Consider the following 17,433-nt stretch of genomic DNA (forward strand, 5'->3'; position numbering starts at 1 on the left):
AGGAAAATACACGATATAATTCACAGGTTAAAATCTCTTAAGGAAACTTGTTTGTAAACACTTAAAAATCGATCCAAAGAGTAATAATAATTATAATAATAATAATAATTAATTTATTAATCTGAATCTGGGTGACTAAATATTCTGAAATTTGGTACATACAGTATGTTCCAGAGTGCAATCCTTTTCATAAATGAACTTTGGTTGTGATTGGTTAACGTGGGCGTGGCCTATCACATAATGCTTTGTAACAAAAAATGGCTTTAAACAATCACTTTGAAACTTGTAGAAGTTGTCAATACTTGTATTTGGAACATGCACAGCAAAGTTTATGCAAATCAGCCAGAATTTCGATATTTTTGGAAAACAGGTTTTCCCAGTTGGCTTTGTCAGATTTTGATCTGTCAGCACCAGAAGTGTCACTTCTTCCTCTGGAAAAGTCAGCAGGAATGACTCAGTGAGATGTTGTTCAATTCTGCACAGCATCTTATATAAGACACCCGAATTTCAATCAGTAAAGTGCAATCTTATATTATCTTACTGTGTATTGAATAGCAGCATTGTTTATGTTTTACCATTCACATCTTCTTCTTCTTCCGAGGAAATCTGCCTTCCCATGCATGAAAAGAAACCAGCATAGGTCCCGTCCCATGCCAAACTTACTCAACTGGCATTGTGGGCCAATAGTCCTGATGGTGGCGCTACAGCAACCGTCTAAATTTGAAACATTTGAAAATCCATAAAAAATCAGCCGTATGTGCTACAGCTTTGCAACTTCAACCTCAGTGTAGGCCCAAGTTTGAAGAAACTTTTGTAAACTTCAACTTCGTGCAAATTATGAAGTCCATCACTCTGTTTTTCTCAAAAACTGTAAAACTAATTAAACCTATCTCCTCCCACATTTTTTGCTCAGTTGACACCAAACTTGCTACACTGCATCTTCAGACGATCCAGCCAGATTTTTGAATTATCAAAAATTAAGCCCACAGTGCATCAAAATGTTTTACTGTAAACAATACTGTAAACAGCTTCTGCAAATTCTCGCTAAGTAAATCTCCAATGTTCATGAAAATAAATGACAAAATTTTGCTGTCATGGTAGATGAAGTGTGGTAAATTTCATAATTGTATCTCAAAAACTGAATTTTTGACAGCATTTTGAATTCTGCCCTCATGTAAACTATTGCAGTCAATGGAAATAGAGCATCTTTAAACATCAGTTTTTCACTTATGGAGCAATCAATCTTTGTAAAAAAAAAAAAAAAAAATTACAGACATCTCTATGTTGTCTAGATTAAGTACACAAATTCTCAGAATTTTGTCTTGATAACTGAATTTTTGACACTAGTTTGAAATCTGCCTTTACATGCATGGACAGCTGTTATCCTGCACCCTGGTGGTTGGCTAAGTCATAGTGTGAAGCCTCCTCTAATCTCCCCACTTCTCAGGTAGCTCAACTCGATCACGACTTGCCATTGGTGGCAAAGGTTGTGAGTTTGAGCCCCGGGTGAAGCAGAATAAACATGCTTATGGCATGCTTATGGCATTGTGCTGTGTGGATTAGAGACACATGATTTCAAAGATGTTTTAATGATAATTATGGTCCGGGCAGTTCTGCTGATGGACCCTCATGTATTTCTCATTCGTCCTCCTCCTCTTCTTCCTCTTTCTCCTCTTCTTCTTCCTCTTCCACCTCAAAATGCTCAGCCCCAACACTGCCGCGCAGCAGCTATAATTATTGCTGTTTTTGTGGGTGTTCCCTGTCTTACCGACTGTCTCTGTTTGATGATGTCAGAGCTGATTGGTGGGAAGAGAAGCATCCAGCGGAGGCAGAGAGGTTGTTGGCCATTTTGTCTCAGTTCAGGACAGCTGTGTTGAATTCGGTGTTCGCCACTAAGGAGGCAAGATGAGTTCTTCAAAAAAAGTGAGAAAAAAATATCACTGTTGTAACATTGATGTTAGCCTGTTAGCTTGTATATTTATATCTTATATCTCTATATTTTATCAGCCCAGTACATCAACTGTGGTTGTCAAGGTATGGATGAAATAATAATGTTATGACATCACAGTGTACATATGATGCCATATATTTATTGTGTTATGTGGGTGGGAGGTTTGTCTCTCTGTCCTGACCTCTTTCTTTATATCTTTCTCTATGAAACAGAGAGACACCAATGGACCCAAACGTCACCCCTGTCAGCAGTGTGACAAAACATTCACAAGACTTCAAAGTTTGAAGGACCATCAGAGAGTTCATACAGGAGAGAAACCTCACTCCTGTCAGCAGTGCGGGAGATGTTTCAGTCATTCTGGTAGCCTAAATAGACATCAACGCATTCACACTGGGGAGAAACCCTACCAATGCCCACAATGTAAGAAAAGTTTCACTACATCATCCTATCTCGCAATACACCAGCGTGTCCACACTGGGGAGAAACCGTATCGCTGTGAAGAATGTGGGAAGAGTTTCATTCGTTTAAGTGCATGCAGAGTACACGAGCGTATCCACACAGGAGAGACACCATACTCGTGTGACCAATGTGGGAAGTGTTTTCGTATATTCGGTTCATACACGGACCATCTCCGTACCCACACTGGAGAGAAACCATATTGGTGTGACCAATGTGGGAAAACTTTCACTCAGGCAAGTACTTTGAGAGAACACAAACGTGTTCACACTGGAGAGAAGCCATACAGGTGTGACGAATGTGGCCACAGTTTCAGTCAATTAACTAAATTCAGGCTACACCAGCGTATCCACACTGGAGAGAAACCATACCATTGTGACCAATGTGGGAAGAGTTTCAGTAGGCCAAGTACGTTCAGGCAACACCAGCGTATTCACACTGGGGAGAAACCGTATCAATGTGACCAGTGTGGGAGCAGTTTCAATCAGTCATTTAAACTCAGGCAGCATCTGCGTACCCATACTGGAGAGAAACCATACCACTGTGACCAATGTGGGAAGAGTTTCAGTCTTTTAAGTTGGTACAAACTACACCGGCGTACTCACACTGGGGAGAAACCATACTGCTGTGTCCAATGTGGGAAGCGTTTTCGTTTTTCAGGCGCATGGAAGCAACACCAGCGTACTCACACCGGGGAGAAACCATACTGGTGTACGCGGTGTAAGAAAAGCTTCACTCAGCTTAACATGAAGAGACACCGGTGCATCTAAACTGCTGAAGAGCTGGTTTTAATTCTGTTGCTAATCTGCATCCAGTTAACTATGGAATTTATGTCAAATTGACACCAAAATCATCCAGCTAACTCAATTATCCATGTACGAGGAACAAGGCTCTGGTCTTTAAATTACAGCTGGTTTACATCAGCCATCAGACAAACTAAAGCACAACTACAATGAAATCCATCAGTTATCAGCCCAACTAAACCAGAACTATAGATTAAATATACTGAACAAAAATATAACTGCAACATGTAAAGTCATGTTTCATTAGGTAAAATAAAATATCCCATCCACGAAAAGCTTATTTCGCTCAAGTCGTGTGCACCAAATTGTTTATATTGCATTCCATTCCATTAGTGAGCATTTCTGATTTGCCAAGAATTTCTTTCAATGGAATTTCATAAATGAACTGTAACCAAGTAAAATCTTTGAGATTGTTGTATGTTGCTATTCCGTAAAGTCATTACAGTTCAGTAGTAATGAGACCACTGAACTGTAACTACAGATTATACAGATCAGTAATGGGGCGTCCTGGCTTTGAATCCGGCCCAGGACCTTTATCACATGTCATCTCTCTCTCTCTCTTTCTCTCTCTCTTTCTCTCTCTCTCTCTCTCTCTCTCTCTCTCTCTCTCTCTCTCTCTCTCTCTCTCTCTCTCTCTCTCTCTCACAATCTTTCCTGTCTGTCTGCACTTTCATCTATCTAATAAATGCAAGAAATGCCCCAAAAAATCTAAAAAAAGAAAAAAAAATACACCAGACTAATTGAACTAGAGCTATAGATAGATTGAATATTGATAGTTCTTTGTGGTCCAAACTATTTGAATAAGATTCCAGATATAATCGTTTGACATTTAAAGTTAATCTTTAACACTGTTAAAGATTAATTGTTTGACACAGTTGAAAATGTGTTGATGTTTTTTGGTATTTGCTAATTTTCTCTTTTTAGTTCATTGAGGAGTCACAATGAAACAGCAGTTTGATATGGTCTTGTTGCCTTAATGTTATGTATTTCCTGTTGAAACAGGATGTTGGGGCGGGACATAATGTGGGGAGGGATCATTCAAAAGTGTAAACCAATGAGAGATCAGTTAGGGAGAGAAAGATAGTTTTATTTGTTGGAGGGGCAAAACTATTCAAAAATCTTTGATTTATTGGTTGGATTTTTAAATGTTGCCTCCCAGTAAATAAAGTCACCGCTAAGGATTTTCTGTTTTCCAAGAAGTAGAAGAACTGAGAGTTTGATTTAAACGTACAATAAAACTTTTTTTTTTTTTTTTTGTCATTTTGGCACATATTGTAAAATAGGTGTATTAGGAAGGTATAGGTAGTTAGAATGAGCTAAAAAGGTGAAAAGTCATTTTTTTATTTCGGGTGTGACTTAAATACATATTATGTTAAAGCTCTTATGTTAAAGTGTTAACATGAATGAAAATATTTGTTGTAATGTTTGTACATTTTCATTCAAGATTTTTGTTGTTTTTTAATTATATTAATTTTTTATCTTTTGTTCTTTTTGGGAAATCTTAAGTGTCAATATCCATATTCATTAAACTGTCAATAAACAGGTTATATCGATAAATTTAATTGTTGCTCCCTGGGTCTTTGTTGTAGCTGCAGTTAAAAATGTACAAGAGTTGCATTGTACACACACACACACACACACACACAAAACTCAGTGGGTAGAGCACTAACACTGGCAGGTTGTAGGTGCTATTCCCATACTAAAGATGTCTAATGATGTTGTGGACTAATAGTGTGATTATATTGTAATAATAATAAACTTTATATAGCACTTTTCAAAAAACAAAGAGTTTACAAAGTGCTTTACAGAGAAAATGAAACGTACAGAGACAAAAGTACAATCAGTTAAAAGCCAAATCGTAAAAACGTGTTTTGAGACGTGATTTAAAAATAGCAACAGATGCCCTTCAGTGTTGTGAAAAGAGAGAAAGGGACTGATTTTGGCAATATTCCTCAAGGGGAGGAAAAAAAGCAGGAGTGAAATGCCCAGGTCAGGGATTTCCTCCTACTCCCCTGTTCCTACTGTTCATACTGTTATTTATCTGTTATTTATACTGTTATTTATACTGTTATTTATCTTAGCACACTCATACTACCCCTTACAATTTATTCTATTTATATACTTAGCATATTCATACCACTCTGTTCATACTGTTCATTCTGTTAATACCGTTCATACTGTATATACACCATACTGAATATACTATATATATTATTATATACATCTTGCATATTCATATATCTTGCATACTCATATCCACTGTTCATACTGTTGATACTGTTAATACTGTTCATACTGTATACATCTTAGCACATTCATACTACCCTTATTGCTTATTTTATTTATATATATATATTATGTACATTACATTGCACTGCACTTTTACTGCTTCTTTTGCACTTCTGGTTAGATGCTAAACTGCATTTCGTTGTATTAGTACTTGTACTCTGTGCAATGACAATAAAGTTGAATCTAATCTAATCTAAAAAATTGAAAAAGCATGACCGTACCAACTCCTTGATATGATGTTCAAATTTTAAGATGCCGCCTAGATTTTTTGATAAAGGCTTAACCTTGTTGATAAAAGAGTCTAGGGACTGCTGGATTTCTTCGTCTTCATCTTCGCTCCGCCCTTCTACATTCAACAGCAGTTAGAGTTGATGTACACATGTTGTTAAAACAGTTTACCAAATCATTTGGATGGCAGAAGTGAGCCATACATTCACTTAGACTGGTAAAAAAAATAGATGTATGATGTATATTATACTATAATACCTTCCATCTTTGACCCCACTCAAAGATTCAACAGATTTGTTCCAAATGTCAGTCAAAAGTACTTGGACATTTTGGGGCAATTGTCGATATGAACCACTAGATGTCAGCAGAGAGCAGCTCACCAGCCAGCAGGGAACTCTGGAGCTCAACTAGACGTCACCGGTCACTTCATGTTGAGCATGGCCTGTCTGGGTGTGAAGACATTTCTTACGGCTGACAGTGAAGCTCGGAAGCGTGATTCAACCTCGGAAGTCCTTTCAAGTGAATCCCTGCTTCGGAGCTTGCTTCGTTACCGGGTTTGACCGGTTTGAAACGTATTGGCGGCTTTCCCTATACGATGAACTCTAAGAATGAACACGTGGTGGGTTGTAGCAGCAGGTGCATGCATAGTTGTCGTTGTGGAGAGTCGGTTAGATTGCGTTTATTTTTGTATTGCCGTTCCCCAGTGTGGGAATACTTTGAATTTATCCTAACAAGGTTGTCATATTACACAAATGCCTTTGCCTAAAAAACACTTTCACGTGATTTTAGATTGAAGCAGATATATAAATGCCCAACCAAATCAATCTATTTGTACAGCACGTTGCATATAATAGCAAAATATAGGCTATTTCACAACGTATCACTGAATTACCTCTGCCCAAATGCCCAATGACAGTCTGTCCTTAAGCACTTTCTCCCTACTCTTCCACTTTGTCAGGAAGTTGTTGTCTTTATTTATCCCTTTTCTTCTTCTGTCCTTGCGTTTACTGTAAAAAAAAAAATCACTCTCACACTCAATACTTTATTATCAAGTTTGAATCACTGAAAAACAAGTTAATGAACACACTTGTTCACGAGTGGAATCGAACCCAGATCAACCGTGTGGGAGATCAAAATCTAGTATTTTGTGCTACATGCACCGCCACCTTCCATTTATGAACACTATGAACTGTCAGTAGTCATCAAGTTTATTGCACTACACTCTTTTCACCAGTAGAGGGCGATATGTATTGTCTCATCTGAAGCTCCGAGTGCTGAACCCATTTTCGAAAAATCTCATTAAAAATGTTTGGATCACAAAGAAATATCAGCCGTTGATATTTTTGACACGTGCGTCGGAGCTTCAGTATCAAGGGAAACATCACTGCTGATTTTACAGCTTTTTATTCTTCAAGAAACATGTTTTTGCCAGTAAGAGTTTTATTGTGAAGGTTGTGACCGGAAATGGTACGTTTTGTTGTAGCTGGCTTGACACTGGTGTGTAAAGCAACATGGCGGCCGAGAGTTGAAGCGAAACGCAAACAGAGAGAAAACTCGTTTCCCGCTCGGTCTTCCTGGTTTATCTGAGTCCAGTAGTTCCTGATAGTAACTCCGACCGGAAGACTCCAGGTCAGATAGAGGCCTCGGCGACCGGGGAAAAGCCTTTGTCTTCCTCTGATGAAGAAGCAGCTCAGGCTCACGGCCCTCGGACTGCTTCAGGTAGGAGCTCAACAATATGAACACATCAACGGGACGCACGAGCTTTCTGCAGCTGGCTGCAAAGCTTTGATCTGTTGAGCTGCAGTCTAAACGCTTGTTTTAAATAAATAAAAGTATTTTATTCGCTGCCGTAACTTCCTGTTATCATCCATCAGTCGCAGAACTCGCTAGCTAAACATTAGCTTTGTGCTAAACTAGAACTCGTAACTTACTTGTTTCTTAATCTAAATCGGTTAATCGGTTGTTATCTATAGTAATAATCTCTTAGTTAATGGTTAACAGACTCTATTTTGTGAATCGATGCTCCATTAAAACGCCTCTGCGTCAGTTTGATGGAGCGGAGCCCGGAGTGACGTCACGAGATTAACTCAGACTGACAGCTCCATTAAAACGAGAAACGGCAAACTGGTAAATCTGTCACTGTAAGTCTGTCTCGCGCCATGTGTTATGATGAAATCAACGGAGCCACCTCCAAAAAATCATTCAATATCATCAAACTTTATTCGTGTTTTCCGTCTTGTGGTTCAGACAGAAGTTCCGCTGCAGCCTCAGTAAGACCGTTAGGCTACAACATGGACGCAGCACGTTGTTTTATCTACTGCAGCGGATTTATTAAGTCTTACTCGTTATGTAGCCGTGTTTTTAACTTAGGGTTTTTTCTTTCCTGCAGCAGTGTGCATGTGCCTCTCTCTCTCTCTCACTCACACACACACATACACACACGTACTAAAACCTTGACTTTGATACAAAACTGACTACAGAAATGTATCTTAGTGTTTATTCTTGTCCTGACACCCAATATAAATAAACAGATCACTTCCTATGAAACCAATGAAATAGAATATAAGGGTGTTTTTTTTTTGGGGGGGGGGGGGGGTAACATGTATGACGTCTTATCGTATGACGTCACCAAAACATCATCAGTCCAATAAAATCAGTTTGGTGCCAAAGTTTGGTATTTTAATGGTTAATCTGAGGCTCTGTTTCAGACTGTCTCTCTGTCACAGGTGCAATGAATTATGGTCATTGTAGTTCACTAACATAATCTTTTATAAACCCGTGGATTTCTGTCTTCATGCACATTCTCTCTGAGTGTCGCAATTTACACACCGACGCACCTGTTTCTATTCTATTCTACTGCTTCGTTTTTATCCTTTATATTATATATTATAATTTTATTTCTACATGTCATATTGTCTTGACTGTTTCTTGGCCTACTTTTTATTCCATTTGTCTGCACATATAGTTTTTCATTATTATTATTATTGTTGTTTTTTTCTTCCTCCTTCTGAATTCTGTTGCTTTTACCGCTGCAGCAGTTTCATCAAATCTTTCGGCATCTGAACTGAGCCTCCAGCTTCTTAACCAACAAACATTTTATTTTGCAGGTGAAGAAGAAGAAGAACGGCTGAGCTGAATTTGGCAGCAGAATGAATTCTTCACAAGAGGTGAGAGAAAAATGTCTTGTTATTTTGTATGTAACCTTTGTTCCTTCTCTCATTTGTTCACTCTTTCCTTCCCTCCTTCATTTCTTCCTCTCTCCTTCCCTCCTCCTTTCCTTCCCTCCTCCCTTCCTTCTTTCCTTCCTTCCCTCTTTCCTCCCTCCGCCTCTTCCCTTCCTCCTTCCTCCCTTCCTTCACACCTTCATCCTTCCTTCTTTCACTCTCTCCTTCCTTCTTTCCAACCTTGCTTCCTGCTCTTTCTCTCTCCTTACATATTTTCTTCCTTCCTTCCTTTTTTCCTTTCTCCCTCCCTATCCCATCTTTCTCTTTCTTTCATTACTTTGTGTTGAAGACATTTTCACAACTTTATGAATATTTTTATAAAAACTATACCCCCTTCTCTCTCTCTCTCTCTCTCTCTCTCTCTCTCTCTCTCTCTCTCTCTCTCTCTCTCTCTCTCTCTCTCTCTCTCTCTCTCTCACTCACTCACTCTCAGAGTCAGTCAGCCTCCAGCAGCAGCTCCACTCCTCCAGCCTCCTCTCACACCCAGCAGCTACAGAATGGTAAATCACCACCAGACTCCAGTTCAATACCGATAAATGTTTGTCTGGTAACCAACCATCATCTGGAGTCATATTATATTCTAAAATAGGCTGTTACCATAGTGAAAGTGGTTGGTGCAGGTCGGGATGAGCCAGACGCTGGATATGTTTACCTGCACACAATAATCTGGCTACTGTGAATAATCAGATGAAGTAGAGTTAATCGTTTGTTTTAAATGCTGACTGGGTTTAAGTAGAATCACAGTTTTCCCCAGTAACCCAGGTTTGCATGAATGTATTTGCTAGTTGGGTTAATTTACTCGGAGAAGGATGTAAGGTAATGAGATCCAGCCTGCAGTCGTCTCATTATCAGATGAAAAATGTCTGAATATTTTGGCAGATCATATTGACACACAGTATTATTCTCAGTGTTGCCTTAAAGCATCCATTTTTTTTTACACTTGGCAATAGGGCTGAATGATATTGACAAAAAATGTAATTGCGATTATTTGACAGAATATTGCAATTGCGTTTTTCTTTTCATAATTTCTTTTAGAACTTTAAAAAAAACAGATGCGAGTGTGCAGGATTTACTGAGTTTGAGTCTGATGAAAGGTTTTGATTCATGGACCAAAGATTAGCAAAAGAGCAAGCAGAACAGCCCAGATGTCCTTTTCCACAGCATCTTCCTTCAGATCCTCCTTTGGAATCCCAAGGTGCTACCGGGCATGCTGGGAGATGTCGAGTAAGGCCAGCCACCCTGAGGAGAAACCTCGTTTCCAACACTTGCATCTGTGGTCTCATGCTCTAGATCATAACCCAGATATTGTCACCATAGGTAAGGATCGGAATAGGCTTGGGCCAATATTCAATATTATCGCAATATTTCGTGAATATCACAATATTCTTGCCATATCAGATATCACTTTTAAACTTATAAACCTATAATCTCCTAGTGGTAGGAAAAAAACAAAAAGAATCATACTTTAAGTGAAAAATGTGTCCCTTTAATTCAGGTGGGTTCCCTTTTCCCACAATCAGCCCGTTTTTCTGGAAACGGCAGGAATGAGCAAATTACACCTAATGGCCATTGTTTCTTCCAGTGCTTGAATAGTAAGATCAAATTTCTAGGCTGTTAGTAATAATAATTATTATTAACAGCCTAGAAATTGGATGTCATTTGGAAGAAATAATAAAATACCCCCCCAGTGAAAAAAAAAAAGGTAAAAAAAAAAAAACTTTAAATGTTGGATATCACCCAAGCCTAGGTCGGAACGAAGATTGACTAGTAAACTTTGTCACTCTTTTCACCTTTATGGACTGATTCAACCCGCTCATTACTAGGGTTGGGTATCGTTTGGATTTTAACGATTCCGATTCCGCTTCTGCTTATCGATTCCGGTTCTTAACGATTCTCGATTACGATTCTTTCAGGGGCGGGGTCAAAACAGGTCACATGCTTATTTCACAGAAAAAACATTTATTTTTAAAAACCTTTACACAAGTCATATTCAGAAACTTCTAAGTTGTGCGCACATAAAAAAAAACAATAAAGACCCGGGTATTTTTCAAAGTCTTTGTAAGAGTCACAGTTCTCACTCCGACTCCGGTATGGCCGGTATGAAGAAAGGTACGTATGTTGTCTGTCTCCGGAGCTGTATGTGTGTGTACAGTTCAATCCTACCGCACTTGAAGTAGGTGTGGAATACGTGAGTGTCCCTTAGTTCACAGTCTTCTTACTGCAGGCAACAGGTTCTGTATCTTGTGGGCTGGGCTCGCCATCCAGTACTGGAAAAGGGTTTCTCTGGAATCTCTGACTCCAACTCAAAAAACCTGACCTATGAATAACGTCAAGATAAAATTACCTTTATGCTAATTCTATGAGCGTTCCTGATCATAGAGTAAAGCTTATGAAATCAACTTAATGCTCCAATTCACAAACTTCTGTTGTACAACATAGGCAGTTCACTTCAGTTTCACAATCACAATTTCATTCATAACCAACCAAAATAATTAGTTCAGAGAGCTAATACTTTTAGTAAAAACTCGATTGCAGCTAGCAGACTTTTAGATCGCTAACGCTTTTAGCATAACTCAATGGAGTTGAACATAGCGAAAATTAGCATCACGGCTAGCGGACTATTAGATCGCTTTTAGCATAACTAAACTAAACTTAGCATAACTAAGAAACAGGAATCTTCTTCTTCTTCGTTGGTTTTACTGGCGGACTACAAACCAAAGGTGCATGCTGCCACTATGGAAACAGAAACTGAAACTAGCGCGAGTGAAATTTGTTTAGGAACCGATAAGCAGAATCGAAATTAAAATGTCTTAATGATTCCTTTGAAATCGGAATTTTGGAACCGGTTCTAATTTGGAACCGGTTCTCGAGGCCCAACCCTACTCATTACTGTAGTGGACACACCCAACTGGCTGTCAATCTCATGATCCATTTTATCCACACAAGTGAACTCCTCCACTAGGGGCAACTGTCCTCACCTGGATGGGACAAGCCACTTTTTTTCTGGGAGAGAACCATGGCTTCAGACTTGGAGGTGATAATCCTCATCCCAAATCACTCTAGTACACATCAGAAATCACAGTTCAATGAAGCTGGACACTCTCAAGACCAAGGCTGCACCTTGTTGTCCTGTCGGTGAAAATCACAAACACGGGGTCAAGTCTATCAGGGGGTCAAGGCGCGTCCTTGTTGGAGTCTGACGCCTCTCACAGGAAACCTCAAGCAACACAGTCACAGGCCGTTTCCAAATCCATAAAACACATGTAGACAGGATTGGTGGACTCCCTTGACTCTGACTGACTTGACATCTGTGAGAAGGTAAAAAGCTGGTTCACTGTTTACTGTATGGCATCCGCATTGTTCCGTCTCATTCCAAGGTTCCACCATCGGCCGGAGTTTCCTTCCCAGCTCCTTGGTAGAAGCTTTCCCAGGAGGCTGAGCAGTGAAATTCCTAGATAGTTGGAACAAACCCTCCGGTCCCCTTTTTAGAGATTGGGGGGGGACCATCACCCGTACCACACTGTTTCTGGACGCACCCACGCAGCGTCTTGTAATTGGTCTTCTGTGTTAGCCATGGACTGTCCAGAAGAAACACTGTGTTCAAACCCAAGGAGGATGAGTGAACATGGTACCAGAGCTACTTGAGCCAAAGTTTGATGATGGATTTTGGAGTTGTTTCATCAGATCTGAGGCCAAATGTTCAGGACACTCAGGTGAAGAGAAGAGTTGAGCTGTGAAGTGGATCAGATGACTCTCAGGGGCCTCAAAGAGGTTCTGGGGAATCATTCAGCAACTCAGGAGGGAAACTCATACCTCAAACAGCTCAGGCTGTTCTCAGCAGGGGTAGGGAAACACCGACAGCGACTGGGAACGTTGTCAGAAGGTGGAAGGAATACTTTTAGGAACTCCTGAACCCCAAAGACAAGCCCTCTGTACAGGAGGCAGTGCCGGGAGATTCTGGAAGGTCTGAACCTCTAAATCGTCTTGGCAGAGTTCACTGAGGGAGTTAGAAAAGCTCCTCAGTGGCAAGACTCCACAGATGTAGAGATGGACTCCAGACGAGGGTCGAGCCTCAGATTCTTAAGGAATATATTCTACTTGGTAGTTGTAGTCTATCGTGCGATTAAAAATCATGTCCCCGGCTGCGTTGAGTCCATACATCCAACACCAATTCCTACAATTCCTAGGAAACAATCCCATAATTCCTATGCGGTTGCCTCTACGCCGTTTCCTCCGAGGGCAGCGCAGCACCCGGACAGTCTACAGCGCGCACACGCTAGAGTTATATTGTAATTCATCTTCAAAAAAGGCAAGCGGTTGCAAACATGTTTTGATTTAATGACTAAATAATTACTTTTGTGAGATGAACGTGAAGTATATTGTGAACTTTCTACGCCGTCACTCAGAGACTAACGTTAGCAAAGCGGAGCAGCGATCAGCAGTAACAAACGAGACCGGCTGACCAACACACACTGCAGCATTAAACAACTTAAACCAACTCTGAGGTGAAGAAAATAACTCGGCGCTCAGTCTGGTTCACCTCAGAAACCCTGCGCCCGCTCAGCGTCTCGGACAGCGATGGCTTTCCCCGGAGCTGACGCCGCAGCAGAGAGGCCGCTCTCCACTGCTGGAGACAGAACGTTAATAACAACACACTCCGCCTCCCCCTCATTTTGTTATTCTCATACAGGCAGGAGACTGTAAGATGCTTTCAAATTAATTTATTCATTAATTAATGCAGTTAACTTTCTAAAATAAAAAGGCTGCGGACCATTTATCTTAATTGCCAATTATGTTTCATATTGTGTTTCAGTGGACTAAGGACACCAGGGAATGGTTTGGCACACAGTGTACTGGAGCAAGAGACTGAAAATAGTGCCCCCTTTTCTATTCATTCAATCGAGAATCGGTTTTGAATCGAGAATCGATTCTGAATCGGTTCGCACACCCAAGAATCCGAATTGAATCGAATCGTGAGATTCCCAAAGATTCACACCCCTAATTTGAAGCGTAATATATTGATGTTTTGTATACAGTTGTTATGTCTCTGCAATTTACCATTATGGGCAAATATGAAAACATCTGAAAACATTTCTTGTTAAGGTTTGGATTTTGTGTGCCCTGTATGCAACATTAATGTCCTTTGCCAGTCACATACCTGTTTAAGTGATGAACTGCACTACTTATGGTTGTTTTTAGAGATGGTAACAGATATTTTATATGCGTGCTACAATTTTGTGGCCTGTGGTACAAAACTATCAACCTCTGTAGCACCAGTGCTATGTGCAAAAAAAGTTAGCGTACAGCCCTGCAACTGGGGAAGTCGTTCATGTCAACCTCCTAGTGGTGATTACAAGCAGGATAAATGGAACTTTTTTGCAGCTCCGATTTCTCCCACTTGGCGTCATGAATTGTGGAAGTGTGTCACAGGTGGTAAACACTGTAGCAAATCCACTGATGTCAGCAGTCCAAGATAATAAAATTCACCATTATTTGCTATTTTCACAGTAATACAATCAAGTGTGCTTACAAAAAGTGAGCGATGACTGCTGTACTTTGTTTATGGTTGATTTTAAATTGATAAATCAAAATTATTTTGAATGTTGGCACGAGTGCTTCCAAGTTGTAGCAACCAGATGTCGTCCCATTCTTAGGCTTCTTCCCATATGACATGAATGCAGCATAAGTTGCTGGGGAAGAAGGACATCTGCTTGTCCTGTTGCCAAGAACTTGAATGAATCGATGGATGAATAAATGTTTAGAACAGGACTCTGGGGCATCCTGGTGGTTCAGTGGTCTAAGATGTGTACCATGTAAACGCGAGATCTTCGGTCTGAATCCAACCCAGGACCTTTGTCGCATGTCATTTCCCTCTCTCCCAATCTTTCCTGTCTCTCTCCACTTTCAACTGTCTAATAAAGGCAAAAATGCCCAAAAAATATATATATATTTTTAAAAAGAATAGGACTCCAAATGGTTACCTGTAAAGTAAACTAACATGACACAGACAAACATTTACCAGTATTTGGTTGTTGGTCATTTTCCAGCCTTTGATGTTGGTTCTTGATGTAGTTCAATGACTTGTTTGACAATGTTTGTTTGACTTTGACACACTCTCTCGCTCTCTCTCTTTCTCTTTCTCTCTCTCAGGAGAGCCATTAAAAACCGAGACTTTCTCCTGTCCTGAGTGTCTGTACTCCTTCACGTCCCAGATCTTCCTTCACAAACACATCAAGTGGATTCACGGTGAGCTGTACCGCCGGCTGCTGGTGAGCGGAGAGATCAGACCGGAGAGGCTCCTCCCTCCCGCAGCCTCTCAGCCAATTGGTGAACAGACAGACGCAAAAGGCGCCAGATGCCACCGTTGCCCGCAGTGTGACCGGATATTCACGACAGCAGGAAGCTTGAGGTGCCATGGGAGAATTCATACAGGAGAGAAACCGTACAGCTGCCAGCTGTGTGAGAAAACTTTTGGTCAGTTAAGTAACTTAATGAAACATCAACTCACCCACTCAGGAGAGAGACCGTACGGCTGCGACCAGTGCGGCAAAGGCTTCACCACATCCCAGAGTCTGATAGTGCACCAGAGGATCCACACCGGAGAGAGACCGTACCAGTGCAACCAGTGCGACAAACGCTTCGTCACATCACAGAAATGTGCCGTACACCAGCGGATCCACACCGGGGAGAAACCGTACCACTGTGACCTCTGCGGCAGGAGCTTCTGCCAGGTCAATGCGTACCGGCAGCACCTCCGCACTCACACCGGAGAGAAACCTTTTCACTGTCCAGAGTGTCCGAAGAGCTTCATCTCGTCAGGAAACCTGTCGGAGCACCAGCGGACTCACACCGGAGAGAAACCATACTGGTGTCAGCAGTGTAAGAGGAACTTCACCCGCTCAGGTCACCTGAAGAGACACAAGTGTTCTGCTTATAGTGCTGCACCTGGACCTTAAACACACCATGAAACAAACGATATAATTTGTTTTTTACCTTTTTGCTGATGTTGCTGGACTTAGTGTTCACCTATTCACCAATACAGCCCCAAAAAATGACAAAAAAAAATTGTAAGCATTGCAATTAATTATTCACCTAAACCCCTGCTGTTTTTTCCCAGCATGCAGCTCAGTTCAGCTGCAACATGGACGTGTTTCTGGCTGCTTCACCTAAAGCTCTTTTCCCAGACGGACGACGGAGGCAGAGAATATTCCTCCACAACCACTTCCTCCATGTCTCATTAATATTCAAATCTCACTGACACTTCCCGCCCTAACTTTGTTGTATTTGAAAATATGTCAATAACATGAAGCAAATAACGCTCTCCATGACACTTCATAGGTTTTTTAAATTACACCTGTCAGACAGACTGAAGCAGAACTTTAGTTTGTATAATAGAATACACTTGTAATGAGACTAAACCAGAATTGTTGATTATGTGATTGAATGGTCCCATATTATTCAATTATCATGATTTTGTTTTGGCTCAGGATTACAGTAAAGTTGTCCATTGCGTTTTGCAAACAAAAGTTAAACTGAACAAATTTGAACATTAAGTCTTCACAATTCATCATATTCCAATGAGGTCACATGCATTTCCTCCCAATATGCCTTTACCATACATACTGCTCATTGGCTGTGGCAGCCATTTGACTATGATCACCTGTTTATTTATTACAGTCACCTGTTATTTTCCTACCAAGATGACTGCGTGGTGCTGGAACAGAATACAGTGATGCAAACAACTCGCTTTTCGGCGAATGTCACTTTTTTCACGTCAATTTGGGTGACTTGTGTGAATCGTCCAGATCCGAAGAGTTTTTCTCCTTAACGATTCCTACAGTGTATTTCTGTCACGCTCATATGAGTGAACTGCATTGAGCAAAAAATTCTACTCAACTGTCAGGACCTGTTGCGAGGACCTCACATTACGTCACTGGTTACGTGGTGCGACACTGGTTCGACGAGCGTTGTTTTGCCGACCGTGCCTTCAGACTATTGATAACGTTAGAACTGCTAACGTTAGATCACGAGAGCTAGCATAGCTCGTCCAAAGATGTTGGCGTGACTACAGTACCGATAGGAGCTAAGTCAGTACGATGGAATTTCGTATTTATTTGCATAAAGTTAAATCATCTTCAACTTTTCTAGCTCTTTGTCAACAGAACTGGAACAGCTCTGGGTGGAGAAAATAATCTGCGACACACCGATAAGTGAAAGTGAAATTAAATCAGGGAGGGACGGAGAGAGAGAGAGACAGAGAGAGAGAGAGAGCGAGAGAGAGAGCGAGAGACACACACACACACAGAGAGAGAGACACACAGAGAGAGCGAGACAGACACACACACAGAGAGAGAGAGAGTTCAACCCAGTTTTTTTATTTTCAGAATTAGAAAAGTACTTTCTAATTCTGAAAATAAAAAACTTTACTACTGTCTCTTATTGATCTGAGTATATTAAATAGAATTTCCTATTTATTTAAGCA

At 40.6% G+C, this 17,433-nt stretch overlaps 1 pseudogene across 1 annotated transcript; it reads left to right on the top strand.

Annotated features, from left to right (window-relative positions):
• The first annotated feature begins 1,888 nt into the window (after positions 1-1,888).
• On the top strand, positions 1,889-16,311 carry LOC144537874 (uncharacterized; annotated as a pseudogene). Its single transcript, XR_013503909.1, has 4 exons — positions 1,889-1,923; positions 2,164-3,192; positions 9,385-9,451; positions 15,102-16,311. The product of XR_013503909.1 is annotated as an uncharacterized LOC144537874 (transcript).
• The last annotated feature ends 1,122 nt before the right edge of the window (positions 16,312-17,433 follow it).

This window comes from Centroberyx gerrardi, chromosome 23 (assembly GCF_048128805.1).
Source record: "Centroberyx gerrardi isolate f3 chromosome 23, fCenGer3.hap1.cur.20231027, whole genome shotgun sequence".
Classification (NCBI taxonomy): Eukaryota; Metazoa; Chordata; class Actinopteri; order Beryciformes; family Berycidae; genus Centroberyx; species Centroberyx gerrardi.